This window comes from Cynocephalus volans, chromosome 4 (genome assembly GCF_027409185.1).
Source record: "Cynocephalus volans isolate mCynVol1 chromosome 4, mCynVol1.pri, whole genome shotgun sequence".
Lineage (NCBI taxonomy): Eukaryota > Metazoa > Chordata > Mammalia > Dermoptera > Cynocephalidae > Cynocephalus > Cynocephalus volans.
This window is the reverse complement of record NC_084463.1, coordinates 34,983,450-35,002,359: the sequence shown is the minus strand read 5'-3', so window position 1 is coordinate 35,002,359 and position 18,910 is coordinate 34,983,450. Positions and strand designations below refer to the sequence as shown.

Sequence of the window (18,910 nt, the reverse complement as noted above, 5' to 3'; positions counted from 1 at the left end):
AGGAAACACCGTTGCTTACTCCACAGAGAGGCTCTGACCAACACCTTGCAGAAAAAGGGGTCACTTAAGGGAGAATTCTCCTTCCTTTATATCCAGCAACAGGCAAACCGAATCCTCCACATTTCACAAATGGTAGTGGAATATTCAATTTAAAGGAAAGCATAATCCATAAGGGAAAAGCATCTATGCTCTAGTTGATTCTTAGGCTCTATTTATGAAAGGATGGGCCAAGTCTTTAAAATACTGTTTTAGCCAGCCCTTATTTCTTAAATGCTTTTTATTTCACAAATGGACCCCATACTTAATATTTATCATGCTTTTTGCACCAGTGAAAATTTTTCTGACGTTCAGTATGCTGATGGCAAAGGGTCAATTGTTCATTGAAATACAGCTAGTAGAGGTACTTATAGTGGCCACCTATGGAATATGAATTTTTATTATGACTAGAGTCGACTATCCCCTGAATTGCATATTTGTCACTTTAGGCCATATCACACTATTCCACTGTATATTATATTTTTTAGTATTTCAGAGCAAACTGAAGACATCATGATCAAGTATAGTCAATATTCTTTGATTAAAGTAAAAACAGTTCCTAGAGGAAAAATATAAATATCAGTTCTGCTTGTAAATTCTATTTAGACTCTTAATCCATATTGAATATATGCAGAGAGGGACGTTTTATTGAAACAGAAACACTCTTTCTTGCAAATGTTAGTTCTCATCAAATTATCATCTTTCAAATTCAGGTGTATTCTGATGTGATTCTCAGATTATTTTGAAGCATCATGAGTATTCTAACGTTAGAAAATCAATTGCCATTTGTGACTCTCAAATTTTTGGACATAAATCTTCAGGATTCTGTATTATGTAATTTATTAAAATTAAAGTACAAATTAGGATTGTCTATATAATGGTGAGGTTTTGCTTCTGTGCAGGGAAAGCTGAGGAATTTCAAATTAAAAGTATCAAAAACAGTGTAATAGCCCGTGATGAAAGCAACTTGGTCATATGTGTTATTAATAGAAATTAATCATATTTATTGTTTCCTTCATCTCTTGTAGCTATTGTCACTTAGCAGACTCTGTAGCAGTATGACAGGCAAGCAGCTGCCTTCACAGCCATTTCCACCACTAAAGATTTTTCTAGGCTTTTAGCACTCTTCTTTCATCTGCAAGGACAGGCAACGCAGCTATCTTTATGTATTGGTGTAGGGTTCGCATGGTTTGCTAAGGCAGCTGCTACACTGACTTCATAGCTGGAGGAATAGTGCTTGGTATTAACAACAAAATTTAACGAAAGTATGAAAAGGACGGGGGGGGGTCTTTTAATCTTAGAGATGGCCACTTGGAGTGAAATAAGATTATTGATTTCTCCTGAAAATGTAGTTAATTAATGGGAGGATATTGAAATAGTTTTGATTGTATTTGCTGCTAGCCTTTTTTTTTTTAAAGATGAGTAGTAAGGGGATCTTAACCTTTGACTTGGTGTTGTCAGCACCATGCCTACCCAGTGAGCTAACCGGCCATCCCTATATGGGATCCGAACCCCTGGCCTTGATGTTATCAACACCACACTCTCCCAAGTGAGCCACGGGCCGGCCCCACTGCTAGCCTTTTTTGTTTTTCCCCTTTAAAGAATCTTTTAGAATCTCTCCTTCCTGCATGATTTAGGACAGGGACATACAACTGTGAGTTGTTTGTTTCTTACTTTTATTCAAAAGTGGGCCCTGTATTCAAAATTTCTTTTATCTGTAGACAGCTTATGATTTTTTTTTCTTATACAGTACTAGCTGTAGTTGTAATAGCCTATTAGATAATTTAAACATATTTAACCTTTTTTAGTATTTTAAAATAAATCTCAGGACCAGTTTAATTAACTTTAAATGATAAAAGTGCACAAGTACTGGTCTAGCATTGCCCAGAGATCAGTTTTGATCAAATAAATGAAAACACTGATATTCTTGAGAACTGTTGGGTAAATTCACACTGACTCCATAACAACTCTGACTCCAGACTTCTAGAACAAGTATTCTCAGCTTTATTTATAGAAATTTCATGAAAGAATCTTGTGTTATGGAAGCAGATGGATACAAACATTGCCTGCAGTTGGATCATTTAGCCAGGTGTTTGGGGATAATTCTGAGATTTTGAGACTTGTCTTCAAAATCCCAGAGGTGTCATGCCTTCACTTTGAGCAGAGTCAGTTCTTGAAACTGAACCCTCTTGAGGTAGCCATAAAGCATTCATGAATTGTTCATGAAACTGTGCCTTGATTTTCACAATTTGTGCTTCTTCCACAGGTATCATTCCCTTAAATGCAGCCTGGATTGGCAGTGGAGAGTTATTGCGATCTCTGTTGCCATCTATTAATCCCCTTTTTCTTGGACTAAAATAGTGTTCCTGAACCTACTTGAGCAAATCAGAAATGTTCTCATTTTTACCCTGATGTTTTCAGTTCACTGTGCTTAGATGCGTTATTCCTCAGTAAGAAAGTCTGCATGCCACTAGGGGTTGTAAATTGAGTCTCAGATCCCTAGGTGCTTTATCTGACTTAGCTTTTTTAACAACTTTAACAAATTTTCTTGCCATCTGACCACAATAAAATAAGTTAAATATACTTAGTGTGCTTTACCTTCTTTCACAGCAACTGTTCACAGTAGTTAGCATGAGCATAAACATGAAAAACATATTTCAACTTAATCCCTTTCTCCCTAATTTACAATATTCAAGTCACAGATTTTTATAATGGATAATGCAATGGAAGATATACATATCTACCATCTCCTTAGATCTGAATAAATTGTTGAAACATTTTCTCTCTCTTTTTTTTTTTTTTTTGTCTTTTTCGTGACCGGTACTCAGCCAGTGAGTGCACCGGCCATTCCTATGTAGGATCCGAACCCGCGGTGGGAATGTCGCCGCACTCCCAGCGCCGCACTCTCCCGAGTGCGCCACGGGCTCGGCCCAGAAACATTTTCTCTTTCATTGCAGCTGACTTATCTTTGCCAGTGAGCTTAACTTTTCAGCATTTAAAACCCAACTTCTCAAATTCATTTCCAGCTCATTAGTTCACGCTAGTTAATTTAACTAAACATAATAATAATAATGACTGAGTCTAAAATTTTGGGAGAAGTGTATTTCATTATAAGCACAATGTTGATTTAGTAGAACTAAGGGAAGGAGATTTGACTAGGTGACTTCTCAGAGACCCCAAGAATTCAGTTTTTATACTATATTTACTGTTTTGTTCTGCAGATGTCTTTCTTATCAATAATTACTTAAGTGGGAGAAGTGAGCTAAAGATGTCTCTGGCTTTAAGATTATACAGACACAAAATGTTACATATAGAGAATAATAGAGGATACAGAGAATAATAATAGATCTTGACGCTGTTTGCCCCATTTTTCTTCAATTAGTGATCTGGAAGAATAGAGGGAAATTGAGCAATGAATGGATGAAGATGTTATACCACCACATTTGAATCAAGGAAGGGCTGGAGGATTTGAGGATTTGCATATATTTTTCAAAATGATTAAATTTTTAAAGTAACTACCAAAGATTCTATGTCTCACGTTTTCTTTCTTTCTTGATGGTTCTTGCAAAACACCTCAAATTTTACTCATGGTACAAAAGTATTTAGTAAGCAACACATCCCTGAGAAAAACACGTAGCTTATAGCTCATCTTTAAAACCAGAATACCCAAGTGAAAAGTCAGTACAGATTCTTATTTTTACTTAAAAAAAAAAAAACTCAAAGGCGCACAGTGGGAATTGAACTACTATGTTTTCTTCTTTCTAGACATGTGACATACATGTTTTCTGCTAATCTACCAAATGTACTAAACCAAAGCAGATGACAGTAAAGTTGTTTGCTACCTCCTACTATGCTGAGCTAGGCCAGAGGCACACCATCTTGGCAGAAGAGATTTTGACAGGAAGAGGAAATTGCAGAGTCCCTACCTACCCCGTCAGAAAACCTAACAAACTGGTTTATACAGAAAGAATTTTAAGCAAACATGCACAAACGCACCTAACATGCTTTAAGAACAGGATACCTTTAGTCTGTATCTAGCACACAGCATACATTTACTGGTGCCCGGAAAAATGGGAACACCAACATAGAAAGCATTTTTGCCTCCACATCACTAACAAAAAAGCACACAGCATATAATACTTTGATCTTTAAGTGGGTAATCACGGAAGTTCCAAGATCATATCTACTAGCTTAGCCTGAGTATTCATCTATAAAAAATATTTTTTTCAAGAATAATGCTTAAAAGAGACTTACAGAAACAGTGGGACAAAATCAGGACCAGCAAAAGACAGTGATACAAGGACTGCAAATGAAAGACTAGGAGTTGATTTGCAATGTAGCTTTTTTAGGTAAAGGACATCTATCTCAGTTGATTCCTACAGCTCAGACAATCTGTGATCATAGGAGATTCAGAAATCTCAAGATGGGCAGCTAGCCTTAGTAACACTCTACATAAATATTCCCAAACAGTCGAAAATCCCACTGAGGCTGAACGACTCAAACTCTGACCCATGTAAAAAAGAAACAAACTGTGAATAGATTAAAAAGATTCACGCAAAGCCTGCTGGGGCAAAGAGGGTTGTGATGGTGGGTTATGCCACACTGTTGACACACCAACACGGATGCTGGGGTAAGGGGACCAGGTGGAATGCATGACATGGACTTGCTCCAGAGGAGGCTGACTCAGAAGCACCTGAGAGAGGTGTCTACTTGGGGAGGGGAGGAGTACTAGGATTACTGAGCACTTGGGAACGACTTCTAGGGTTTCTAAATATAAGAAGGTGTTTCAGGAGAAACAGTCCAAGAGGGTCAGGCCATTTTGTTTTGACCCATCAATACTTAACATGAATGAGGAGTTGGAGATCAGAGTCAGTCTTTTCAATATGTATTCTGTCATCTTTAGCTGAGGGCTCTCCCAGCCTACTGGGCCAGTGACATCCACAATGAGCCCATTCCTTGCCTGTGGGTAGGATCTAGTGCCACAGACTGTTCTGGGAAGGTGGCATAGAAAATGATTTGCACAGTGAGGTCACCACTAAACCGCTGCTTAAGTCCAATCCCCGGACTTTTTCTTTTTCTGCTCTGTAGTCCAGAAACATTTCTTTAAAAGCCAGAAAATCTGTAAATATGAGCAAGATGTCATATATATCACTAGCTGCTTCATCTTTATGGTGCTGTAATGTTGTTGTGAAAGCTGCCATGTTAAATCTGGGAATCCTCTCCCCGAGCTGTCCTTCGATATACTTTTCTACGAAAGAAATATATTCATTAAAAATGGGTGTGTAGGTGAGTTTATTCTTTTCTGTGTCTTCAAACTCTCAGTAGTACATGTCCATGAAATTTCACTGTAATACTGGAACTTGTCATCCATGATGATGTCCTCCAATATCCAAGCACAGCATCAAATTCTGCATCAGAGGCAGAGGAGGTGGCTGGCAAATTAGTGTTGGCTCTTCACTGGGAGCTCAGCTGTGGATACTGGGAAGAGGACTAGGGGGTCTCAGTTCATTTCCATGTAGGTCTTCCCGGGGATGCTTGGGTTTTCTCACACCATGGCGGCTGGATCCAACAGCAAAGATCTCACCTTTTCTTAAAGACAAATTTTTTCTAGGGTTGGGACTAGAGTCCCATTAATCTGACTTAAAATTTCAATTTTATTTTTAAGCATAGGCTAATATCTGATTCTTCTGTTGGTGGGAAAAGGGGATTACATGTATTAAAAAGTGATGGCTTCCTTTCAGATATTTCAATACCTAGGTCCAAGAAATAATGAAATAAAAATGAGTGTTGTGCTTCATTGCTTTTTCATGTGTGAGAAAACTCTTTAAACAATTATTTCTACACCAAGGGTACTATAGATTGCTTGTACTGTCAATACTTTTCTCTATTTCTTTTGTCCAATAGAATACACCTCCTTGTCCCTTCTTTTGAGAGCTGTGGTAGAATTTCACCGCCATTTAAAATGTAGATGATTTATTGTTTGGAAAAGTTGGCTTTGAAAAAAAGTAGTTTAAATCTAAGTGAATTATCACCTACGTTGTGTGTGTACCTAGACCAGCAACCGGATACTGTGGGAAAGTTACAAGCCACATTTGGAGATGATGAAAAAAGACTCTGCTGTAGAATTTCTTTTGCTGTGCAATAAAGGCAGAACTTCTTAATCGCTTGTCTATTGTTCTTTCCATATTTGGAGCCTGCACACCTTTCTGTTAGGCTGATGTCAAAAGCAAAATTGATAAGAGAAACTTTTAAAAACCATTTCTTCTCATTAGCTATCACCATACTCTTATTTTCTAGAGGGGTATAGGAGTTCATTTTACTAGCAAATGCATTATGAAAAATGTTCAATTAATTTTAAACCAAAGGACCAGATTATATATACAACAATACCTCATTTATTTAGAATAAGACTCCTGTAGTGACAGTTCTCCAAAACAGAGCAGAGAACCTGAGAATAATGTGGAGTTCTAAAAACAATGATCTTAAAACCTCTAGTATCGTCTTACCAGAGATTTTTGCTCAATATGCAAATCATTAATCTCACCCCAAATGTAAAGAATCAGAATATCTAGGGACGAGGCCCAAAAATCAGCCTTCAGCACATCCCCCAACTACTTCAAATGCTTACTAAATGAGGAAGCATTGCTTCTGTCCCTCATGAAGAGCTTCATCAACGCTTATTGATACAGGTTTCTTACTAAGATTATTTGATTTCCCAGCTAAGAGACTAGAAGTGGTGTACTTCTACAAAACATACAGGAAATTGAGGCAAGTACCAGGATAGCAGGAGGAGCAATGATAACATTGTGGAAAGAGATGAGAAATCTAACAGGTGCTTTTACTTTCCTTAAAGGAAATTTCCATATCGTACTATTTAATGCATTTTGTGACTGGTAAGGGGATCGTAACCCTTGGTTTGGTGTCGCCCGCACCGTGCTCAGGCCATCCCTATATAGGATCCGAACCCGTGGCCTTGGCGCTCCCGGTGCCGCTGCGCTCCCAGCATCGCACTCACCCGAGTGAGCCGCGGCGTCGGCCCATAACAGATTTTCTTAATGATAATTGAGACTAGGCCAATTTGTTTGGGTTTGCATTTTTTTTTCTATTAAAACATGGCTTCTGCAATAAATTGTAAAATGCTGTTATGTTCATAATAAGCTAAAAAAGGAAAGGAAGTACGTGTATTTCCATCAACTCTAACTAGGTATACTTTCTGCTTTAAAGCCGCCATGCAGGGCCAGCCCGTGGCTCACCTGGGAGACTGTGGTGCTAATAACACCAAGGCCACAGGTTCAGATCCCTATATAGGGATGGATGGTTAGCTCACTTGGGAGAGTGTGGTGCTGACAACACCAAGCCAAGGGTTGAGATCCCCTTACCAGTTATCTTAAAAACAAAACAAAACAAAAATAAAACATGCAAGCAAAGGATTAAAAAAATAATAAAGGGGTGATTGATGACTTAGAAAATGTTTGTGTAATTGCATCATTATGAGCCTCAAGGAATCAATATACCCCTCAGCAAGCAATGACTTTGTCAAAGGAATGTTGTCCTGCTTTTAGATGTGTTAGAATGTTATGCGACCACTAGAGATATTTTCTTCAATTTTAGCAAAATCATTTTGAAGGGAAGGATGAAAATCATTAGTAAAAGCTGGGTGAGACAACTGAACCCAGTCTTACAGAATTTGGAGAGAACCTCTGCCCCGATCTTTAAATAAGTATCTCTGAAACCATGATTGCTAAGTGGACATCGATAGAAACTAGAAGTCATAGCAATAGTCACCACCGATACCCTGCCACATTCCTTCCCCTTCCACAGCCAGCTCAGCACATTTAAAGAATCCTCTACTTATAGGAGATTTCATGTTAAAGGTGTGCTTTTACTTATGTATGTGAAGGTTGTTTCTTTTCTGTTTATTTGCTTGATCAAATCAGAGTCCCTGAACAGAAAACCCATTTTTTTTTCCTTTTTTTTTTGTGACTGGTAAGGGGATCGTAACCCTTGGCTTGGTGTCGCCCGCACAGCGCTCAGCCAGTGAGCTCACCGGCCATCCCTATATAGGATCCGAACCCGCGGCGATACTCTCACGAGTGAGCCACGGGGTCGGCCCAGAAAACCCATTTATATCACTGAACTTATCATCCAACTTCTCTAGAAATCAGTTAGCTCATAACTTGACAGTCTGGTGTTCCTTTTCAGAGATTTGCAATAAATTTGTTCATTTATCTACAGATTCTCATTCATCAAACTCTTGGTTTGAGTTGAGTCTAACTTCTCTAAACAAATGCACTTTGCTAGTGTCTTTGAAGGGAGGGAAACAACTGGCAGCAGTAAGGTATTTTTTTTAACCTGGTGGCATTCACTACTAAAATTTCATCCATAAATTATCCCTTAGTTTTAGCATTTAATTAATCTACTTCTCTTGACTCAGTAACATAGTAAAAAGAGCATAGACTAGAATCAGAGAGAATAGGGGTTGAATCCAAACTGTACTAAATACTAGCAGTGTAACTTTGGGAAATCTTTTTCACTTGGAAATGGTGATAGTAATGTCTACCTCTAAAGTTGTTTGTTTGAGAATAAATGGAATAACATGTAAAGTGCAAAACACAATGTGTGGCAAATAATAAGAGTGACCAGTGGGAGCATGCGCCCCACCTGTGTCTTGCTAACATGGCCTCAGATTTCACTTGATAGGTCACACTGCAGGGGAGAGATTGCACTCCGCTACAAGGTGTTTATGCAGCAATTATATCAGAAGGACTTCACACACTGAGTTTGCTCCTCTGCCTTTAATTTTATTTATGAACGTCATGAACACACACACATAAGAACCAGATGAATTAATTAGCTTCCAGAAAATTTCTTCTTTAAAAATATAGCAAGAAGTCTGCTTGTGTACAGTGAGGAGAAATCCAGATCACAAATCAGGGCACTTTTTATCGCTTTTCCAGTGATCCATCTTAAATACCATGTAGTAAACCTGCGTCACTTACAGAATGCAGCTCTGTCTCTCATCTGTTTATTTACTTATTTTTTCTGACCGGTAAGGGGATCGCAACCCTCGGCAAGGTGTTGTCAGCACCACGCTCAGCCAGTGAGCGCACCGGCCATCCCCATACAGGATCCGAACCCGCGGCCTTGGCGCTCCTAGCGCCGCAGTCTCCCGAGTGAGCCACGGGGCGGCCCTGTCTCTCATTGATTTAACAGCTGCTTTGCAAACATATTAAATGTCAAGTATCAGAGAATACCTTTTCATCCTTTAAAAATAAAACCATAAAGTGATTTCCTTACTAATCCAGTTTGGAAGCGTAAGGTAATATTACACCATGAAAGGTAAAAAGAAACAGTCCATATTGTCTTTGATTTAAAGAATAAAAATCTCCTTATTTTCCATTCATTCCATTTCTCCCAATGACTACACACAAAAAAATGCACACAATTACACATATTATGATTATTGTTCATATTGTTTCAATCTATTAAAAATTAGAGGTACTTTTCACGTGGCCTGGTTTTTCAGGCTGTGAAATTCAGTATCAATCTGATATAACTGTATCTTCATTAAAGTTTTTGAGGTATAATTTTACAATTGCCCGCTACTTCTTAAAGTGATAAATCTGAGAGATTTTTCTCTTCCTTGTTCCCTAAATTATTGTTCTGACTCTGTCTTCCAATCTTTCTCTTATTATAGCTTTCATATGAAATTTTACATAATTTTCAAGGGCACAATTTTTGAAAACCCAGGAAAATGTTAATGTATCTTTGAGAAGAAATGAGTTACCCTGTATTTCTTTAATGATAATAAATTAAATTTTACTGTCTATTCTAAGAGGCAGTAATGCAGGGAGGGTTTTTTCCTCATTATGAAGCTAAGAACATGTTTATTATAAAATAGAGAAATAATATTATCACAGCACATGAGATAATCCTATTAAGTTTTTTCAAGCAAGCACAGAATTTTTAAAAGGTGGGTTGCCATCATATATCATATTTTGTAATCTGCTATGAAATATATAGTGAACTTTTTTTTATTACATTTACTCTTAAACCTTATTTATTTTTGGTTGTATAGTATTCCTTGTAGAGGTGTAAAATAATTTATTTAACCAACCCCCTACAGTTGGATATCTAGGCTGTTTCTGAATTGTTTTTATTTTGAGTAAAGCACAGTAAACATCCTTACGCCAATCTCTTCTCACTTGTGTTGGATAAAATTCTTGAAATGAAATTGCTGGACCAATTGCTGTAAAAATTCATATTGCCAATTGTTCTCTTTTAGAAAGGTAGTACTCATTTAAAATTCCAACTAGCCCATTTCTTTGCAAACAAGGATTACTTTTAAAAAATATATTAACAATGTATGAGAGTTCCTTTTTCTCCACAGCCTCGCCAGCATTTATCGTTCATAATCTTTTGGATTTTAGCCATCCTAACTGGGGTTAGATGGTATCTCAATGTGGTTTTGATTTGCATTTCCCGGATGCTGAGTGATGTTGAGCACTTTTTCATATGTCTGTTAGCCATTTGTATATCTTCCTTAGAGAAATGCCTACTTAGCTCTTTTGCCCATTTTTTAATTGGGTTGCTTGTTTTCTTCTTGTACAGTTGTTTGAGTTCCTTATATATTCTGGATATTAATCCTTTGTCAGATATATATTTTGCAAATATTTTCTCCCACTCTGTTGGTTGTCTTTTAACTCTTTTAATTGTTTCTTTTGCTGTGCAGAAGCTTTTTAGTTTGATATAATCCCATTTGTTTATTTTTCCTTTGGTTGCCCGTGCTTTTGGGGTCGTATTCATGAAGTCTGTGCCCAGTCCTATTTCCTGAAGTGTTTCTCCTATGTTTTCTTTAAGAAGTTTTATTGTTTCAGGGTGTATATTTAAATCCTTAATCCATTTTGAGTTGATTTTAGTATACGGCGAGAGGTATGGATCTAGTTTCATTCTCCTGCATATGGATATCCAGTTATCCCAGCACCATTTGCTGAAGAGGCAGTCCCTTCACCACTGAATAGGCTTGGTGCCTTTGTCAAAGATCAGCTGACAGTAAGTGTGTGGGTTGATTTCTGGATTCTCTATTCTATTCCATTGGTCATTGTGTCTGTTTTTATGCCAGTACCATACTGTTTTGGTTATTATAGCTTGGGGGAAGAAGATATAACAACCACAATTACTTGAAGTTGACATGACAAGCAAACAGAAAGGACATTGTTGTGGGGGAGGGGGGGAGGGGAAGGGAGGGAGGTTTTGGTGATGGGGAGCAATAATCAGCCACAATGTATATCGACAAAATAAAATTTAAAAAAAAAAATAAATAAATAAAAAATATATTAACCATACTGATAGCAAACGTATCTAGATTTAATTTGTATTTATTTGATAATTAGGGAACTTAGGATTTTTTTCCTTTTGTCTATCTAGGGGGCAGATTGAGGTTTCAAGGTTATAATATGTAGTTTTTCTCTGATGAATCTGTAGTGAAATTTTTGTCCTTTTATTTTTTGTGCCTCAATATATTTTACTTCTTTAAGCCAAATTATTAATTTGAGGTGAAAGTAAACAGAACAGAAAAGAACATAAAATACCAAAATATGATATTCTTATGGAACTGCTTGCTTACATTATAAATATTTTACAGGGTACATATAGTTTACAAGTTTTTCATTTTTGAGAGTATATTAACTTTTTTTAGTGTTTAATTTGCACTTATCACTTTACAAATATAAATGAAGTTCTAGAATATTCCCAGAATTGGATAGCTTCTTTTTATTAATATACTTTTAGGGATCTTCATTTTTAAGGTCAACACTCTTCAGTTAATCACAAATCTAAGCTCATATGAAATCAGAAAATAAACTTTACAGTGTTTTCAGGATTGGAACCTAAAGTAATAGTGGATGGCAGATGTAGTTGTTTGACTATCAGTTAAACAAACAAACAAACAAATAAAAGGGAAGAGGAAGGGAACAAAAGACCATTTTCTTACCAAGCAATCACACACTTTATTGTCTAGGAAATAAAAAAGAAGAAGAAAGAAAGGAAAGGAAATAAAAAAAAAAAAGAAAAGAGCTAGTTTTGTGTACTGTCGAGCACACAGATGTTCCTCTTGGCAGCCAGACAGTACTAGTCAGGATTAGGGCTTTTGCAGACATAGAATGTGAGGCTTCTTTGTTGGAGACAAAGTGCTGCCTGTGGTGGGTGGGAACTGCTGCAGTGATGGGAAAGTATCATAATGTATTGTTGGATTACTGTGATTTTCAATAGAGACAGTACATTAAAGTAGCTTTGCGGGCAGTGGATTGTTTTGGCCAAGCCTGGCTAATAACACACTCATCTTGGCAAACTGTGTTTAAAAGGTAAAGCGAGCTGGCATAGTTTTGTAATTATGGAACCTGTCCTATACTTGGGCATCAGAGTTACTTTTGCCTGCACTAGTTTTTTAACAATCAATTTATGTAATGTAATTCAACAAAAGTGCTTGTGACTGTCAAGTTAGAACTGTAACCGCTTTTCAAATGGAACTATTTGTTTTTTTGACCCTTGTTCATTGAAGATAAGGTTTTGTTAGAAAATAGAAAACTCATAATTTACATGTTTAATGTTTTATCAGTCTCTATATATCTGGAGTGTTTTTTGCTTAAATGTAAATATTGTATTGTGAAATGTTTAAACTGTATGTGAAAATGTAATCACTACAAAGCACAGGTGAGTTTTTTTTAATTAGTTTGCCAGCATTCTCTGTCCTGGTCTTTCATATAGTTTACCTGAAGTGGAAAAGTTAGCAGTGCTATGCTGAATGGTAACATCAATGTTAACTGTGTAAACTTTAGGGAATGACAATTGAATGTTTTTTAGTTGTCCCTCCCTTCTACCCTCTATGTTAACTATACTATCAAATAAATTTTTATGGCCTTTTAATTGGTTACATAATATTCAAACTGGAAGGGAAAAGAGAATATAAAAAGTAGTAAAGACTAGAAACTTTAAATTTACCTCTAATTAGATGGAGTTATTGACTTGGAGATTGAACTAATATGACCTGTAAAAACATAGATATTTAGTCACCCCTCTTTTTTGACAGAAAAAAAGTGAGATCCAGAGAATTTGACCTGTAATAGCCTGAACAGTGAGGAGTTGGAACCAGATTGTAAAGGTTCTAATTCTCTCATCAAAATGTTTACTCTCGTTTATATCCTTCAATCTCATCAAATTAAAGCAACATTCATTTATTGAACTCCTACTTTGTTGAAGGATTCATCAGATATTTACCATGGAGAAACCTACTTTCTAGCTAGTAAAGAAGGAACGCACTCATTAAACAATAATAGGAGCTATACCTCAGAGCACTACTTTCATGGCCAAATGAACTGTGCAAAAAATTATTCTAGAAACTCAGTAAAAAGATAAATACAAGTATCTTCAGGCTAGGGTAGTCAAAGGACTTCCTTTGACCTTATAGTATTATCTCATGATGGTGTGATAATATTGTCTTAGAGGTTGGATTTTGAGGTGGGTCTGGATTTTCTTGTCTGCCTCATTTTTGCAGAATTTTATTCCAGAGATATTTGACTCTCGACAATATTTTAATCTATTAGAATTTAGTTACCCTAGAGATACCAATCTTCTCAGAAACAATTTATTTTCTCAGATCAGAAGCAAAAATATCAACCCATTGAGCATAAGCACCCTGCTCACTGTGTAGTCACACTTCTGTTTTGACAGGGATGACCCAGAGAGCAAGGAATGCTTCCAACATTCTAAGTAACACATTGTCAACACCAAGGGTGCTCTTCAGGATTTAAAATAAATGAATGTAGCTTTGAGATTGGAATCCAAGTTCAGGAGTGCATATGACAGATGGTGGAATGCAGACTTGTCCAAAGACCTCAGACCTCCAGTTTGCAGACCAAGTTGAAGATGCAAAAAAACAGACAACATTGCATGAAGCCACGGAGATTTCTTTTTATAATTTAATTAATTATTTGTTACCACTGAAAGTAACCATTTTTCTAATGGAGAATAATTGAAATAATCAGTTGGAAGGCAGCAACATAGCTTACATTTTATTTCAAAGGAAAGAAGGAAAGACATTATAAGTCTATATGAAGTGGTAAATTCTTACTACTGAAGGGTTTAAGTTTACTGTTCTTGCAAGCAGTCACAGGTCATTGAGAGCTTTAGAAAAGAAAGCAACCCCCCCCCCCATGAATCATCTTATACCTTTGTGTGGTATTAAGCCAATAGCTTTACTTTCATATACCATAATTTTTCTATCTGTAACATGGAAGAAGCTACCTACATAGAGAATTTAATTTTAACCCCTAAATATCTAATAAGACAGTTCAGTTGCTGTGTGTCTAGTACATCAAAAAGATTTGAGGAAAAATACAAAAAGTAACCAAAAGGAAAGAAACATTAGAGGGGTTAAAAATGGTAAATGTGGAGAGTCTCTGATAGTTTATTATTGCTGGATCTATTATCACTGATTATTTCATTGTACTATCTTTCCTGTAAAACCAGCCTTTCTACCACAATGTGTATTTATATATTGTGGGAACAAGTATGCTTACCATTTTTATTGTCAATTTGAAATTTTTAGAGCTGCACCATCACATGCCTATTTAAATTTTACTTAATTAAAGTTAAATATGATTTAGAAAGTTAATTCCTCAGGCACTTTAGCCATATTTTAAGTGCTCAGTAACCATATTATACAGAATGTTTCTATGATCACAGAAAGTTATGTTGGACAGTGGTGTTTTAGTATTGATATTTTAATTACGTTTTTATCAATGCATTTCATTGAAAGTTGAGACCATAAATCACATGTTTTTAGATGGCAGGTGTAGAGGAGACTGCTCTCCTACCAATGGAAATATTAAGCCAAAGGCCAAACTGTAAAGAAGGTACATTTATCACAGGTCACAAAACATAAAAAGGATATGGTTGCATTGCCTATGGTGGTGTGATTTTCTGAAATAGTGAACAAATTCTTGCTAACATTCTGAACAAAGACAGTCTTCATTAATTTACATAGTAATCACATTCCTGGAAATTTAATGTATACTTAACTATATTTTTAAAAAACTTTTTAGCAGACATAAGTTCTAGGCTTAGATAACTATAAGCAGGTTTTCACCCCCATCAAAGTCTAGCACAGATGCAGGACAACTCTGTCATACAGCAGAAGAGTTCTGTGCATTACAGGATCCCACCTGCCCCCACTAAATGTCAGCCCTGTCACTGGGACAACCAAAAGCAACTCTAAACATTTCCAACAAATTTTAGAAACCTGTGCTTTGCAGTGTAAATATTCAAAACTGTGGACCCACTCAGCCTCTTAAGATATCATCTTAAGCCTATTGCTTTGCTGGATGCATTTTTTGATTTATCCCTTTATTCTATATTTTTTAAATTGAAAATATAGTGTTGCTGTAGACCAAACTCTTCTTTTTAACACCTGTTCTTATTCATCCCTAATAAGGTGAGATTTATATAAGTGCCAAGGGATAATGAAGGAAAAGTTTCTCTTTTACATATATTATGGATTTTTGTCTTACTTCCATTAGAAAATAAGGCTGTGGTGGAGGTTGGCTCTGCTACTTACTAGCATCGAGCATTGGCCCAATGAGCTTATTCATAAAGTCCTGGGTTTTCTTAAGAAGCACATTCAAAATTGTAAAAAAACAACAAAAATAATTATCACAAGGCCATGATGTCCTATAGATGAAAAGAGAATCCATTTCTTTTACTTCAAGAAAGACAGAGTTAAAATCTAGAGCAGCATTTATTAATCTTAGAGGTCCATGGATAATTTTCAGGTAATCTGTGAACCCCCTGAAACTGTAGCAAATTATGTTTATGGACATTTGGCCATTTTCTAAAAGAGAGAGGCCACTGAGATAATAAAAGGAATGAGATAAAATGGATTAAATAAAAGAATTTAAAAAACCCATTATAGAAAGAAGACAGGAGATTAATTTGAGCTTATAAAATCATGAAGGGGAGGTAGTTGATTAGGTTAAAACTAAGTTTGCTATTGAAAGGGTAGATTGAAAAGGAAGCTTAAAAAAAAATGTTTCTCGGAAGAACAAATAGTGATCCTATAGGAATTATTATCTTCTTCTTCCAAGAAATGATATGTGCTAAAAATACAAGTAGATTCATAGAAGGCTGTGCTCTAGCTGTATCAAGACTAAAAGCAGCAAGAGTGAGAAGAGATAGGTAAAGTTAGCCAGCTCCTCCTGCCCCTCAGTCTTCCTTGCACCACTGTGGAAAAGAATCCTAGAGTAGATTCATTGCTGTGACCTTTTTGTGACTGACATTATGTGCTACTTTCTTGTTTCCAGTTCGATGGTGGCTAATGCTTGGAATAGTGGGCTGTTGTTAACTGTGTAGTCTCTTAAGTGTTTTTGTTCAGTGTTATTTTGCCTAACACCCTCAAAAGAAATTCAACATTCATTTCAAAAGAAACTTTCATTTTTGTAGAACATTTATGTTATATTCTAAAAGAGGAATGTTTATACCATTAAAATAAATAGGATTTTAATCAACGCAAATGTTGACTCAAAACCCACCACCAAACTTTCTATGCAAATCCTTTACTGGTTAATTATGACCTGAAATTATGACTGGGAGAGCTCTTGTACTCTCCATCTCACACTAGAGGATCAGACGTCACTGGGTTTGTTTTGATGATGAGGATGATTAATGATGAGATCTACTATTTTTTAATGAGTATTTATAAGGACTTGGCATACGTTCACTCATTTTATGCTCACAAGAACCCTAGGAGATAGGCACAATTATTATTCCCATTTTACAAATGAGGAAAACTAAAACAGAGATAAAGTAACTGGCTCGGAGTTGTATATTTAAAAGGATAGAGCTGGGCCTCACACCTAGTCATCTGGGTCCACACTCTGAATCACTGCCTCCTCTGAATTTTTTATACTTGGCCAGAGCCATTGAATAAAGTGATCATTTAAAGACTGCACAAACAGTCTGGAGAAAGACTGTACTAGCATATTTATTTTAAATCTTGTTATATGGAATAATGGAGAGCCAAATGAGAAGACTAAGAATAAATGATTATCAAATACTATAGTACTGAAGGTTCACCTCAAATTACATTGGCAGAAAGGGAGTTCTTGGAAATATAATACTAGTTAACTTCTTTTTTTCTCTTTAATAAGTGTTTTAAACTTAAGGTAAGGTAATAAACTCCACATTTATTATATAGCTGCTGCCCTATTGAGGAAGGAGTGTGCTGACCTTTCAATGCCCTGGGTTTCACAGAATGGACAGTCTGTGCATAGGGGAGGCCACCCCCAGGCTGCCAGTGGGCTTTGTGGAAAGTTCTCCTTTTAGGTGCATTTCTCCACTGGAAATTGCTATTGCCTTTTCCCTCCCCCCATCTAAATGACTCACCCTAAAAGACTCTGTCATCACTTATGGAAAACATCTGTTACTCTTGAAGGTTGTTAATGGTGGCCACAGCATTCTGTCAGAGGTCCTCATTTTACCAGCCCTTTATATTCATGTAGGATGTCCTGTCCTCCTGCACTTGATTGTACACAATATAGGTAATTCTAGGCCAGTTTTTCTCAGGTGGTCATCAGAGAAGACTGCATCAAGATCACCTAGGGAACCTTTAAAAATGGCAGATTCCCAAGTTCCACAAGATTTGCCACATCACTCTCTGCGGTTGCTTCCCTCTCTTTGCATTTTTTAAAAAATTATGAATATTCATGAGATACAAAGCTAATTGTCACCCCTCATGTGCATGATGTGAGGGCCAGATTCATACTGGCAGCATGCCATTACCAGAAATTGCTTTTGTATCCGTATCCCCCACCCAATGATCCCCCAACCTCCCTCCCCTTTCCCCTCTCTCCCCCAATCCACTTTTAGCCCAAGGAATGTTCTTTCCCTCTGTAGGACCAACCCACTGCTGTGGTCTTACTTTCTTTCTTTCTTTTTTTTTTTTTTAAAGATGACCAGTAAGGGGATCTTAACCCTTGACTTGATGTTGTCAGCACCATGCTCTCCCAAGTGAGCGAACCAGCCATCCCTATATAGGGATCTGAACCCTTGGCCTTGGTGTTATCAGCATCACACTCTCCCAACTGAGCCATGGGCCAGCTCTTACTCTGGTCTCTCTTTCCTTCCTTCTTTCTCTCTTAGCTCCCTCATATGAGTGAGTGCATGCGGTATCTATTCCTCTGTACTTTGCTTACTTCACTCAACATAAGTTTCTCCAGGTTTATCCATGTTGTTGCAAATAGGAGTATTTCATTCTTTGTTATGGCAGACTAGTATTCTACAGTGTATATACACCACAGTTTCCTTATCCAATCATCCATCAATGAACATTTAGTTTGGTTCCATCTCCCGGCTACTGTAAACAGAGCTGCAATGAACATGGGAGTGCAGGTATCCCTTTGACATGATGATTTCCATTCCTCTGGGTATATACCCAGAAGAGGGATTGCTGGATCGTATGGAAGATATATCTGTAGTTGTTTGAGAAACCTCCATACTGTTTTCCATAGTGGTTGTACTAATTTACAGTCCCACCAACAGTGTAGGAGGGTTCCTTTCTCTCCATACCCTCTCCAGCATTTATTATTCACTGTCTTTTTGATTATAGCCAGTCTATTTGGGGTGAGGTGGTATCTCAATATAGTTTTAATTTGCATTTCCCTGATGACTAGTGATGTTGAGCATTTTTTTCATGTACCTGTTGGCCATTTGTATGTCTTCCTTTGAAAAAATGTCTATTCAGCTCTTTTGCCCATTTTTTAATAGAGGTTTTTTTTTTTTAATGTATAATTGCTTGAGTTCCTTGTATATCATGGATATTAAT

The 18,910-nt window shown here is 36.8% G+C and overlaps 1 pseudogene; it reads right to left on the bottom strand.

The window, feature by feature from the left end:
• Positions 1-5,009: 5,009 nt before the first annotated feature.
• Positions 5,010-6,707, bottom strand: LOC134375961 (ADP-ribosylation factor-like protein 2-binding protein; annotated as a pseudogene).
• Between the last annotated feature and the right edge of the window lie 12,203 nt (positions 6,708-18,910).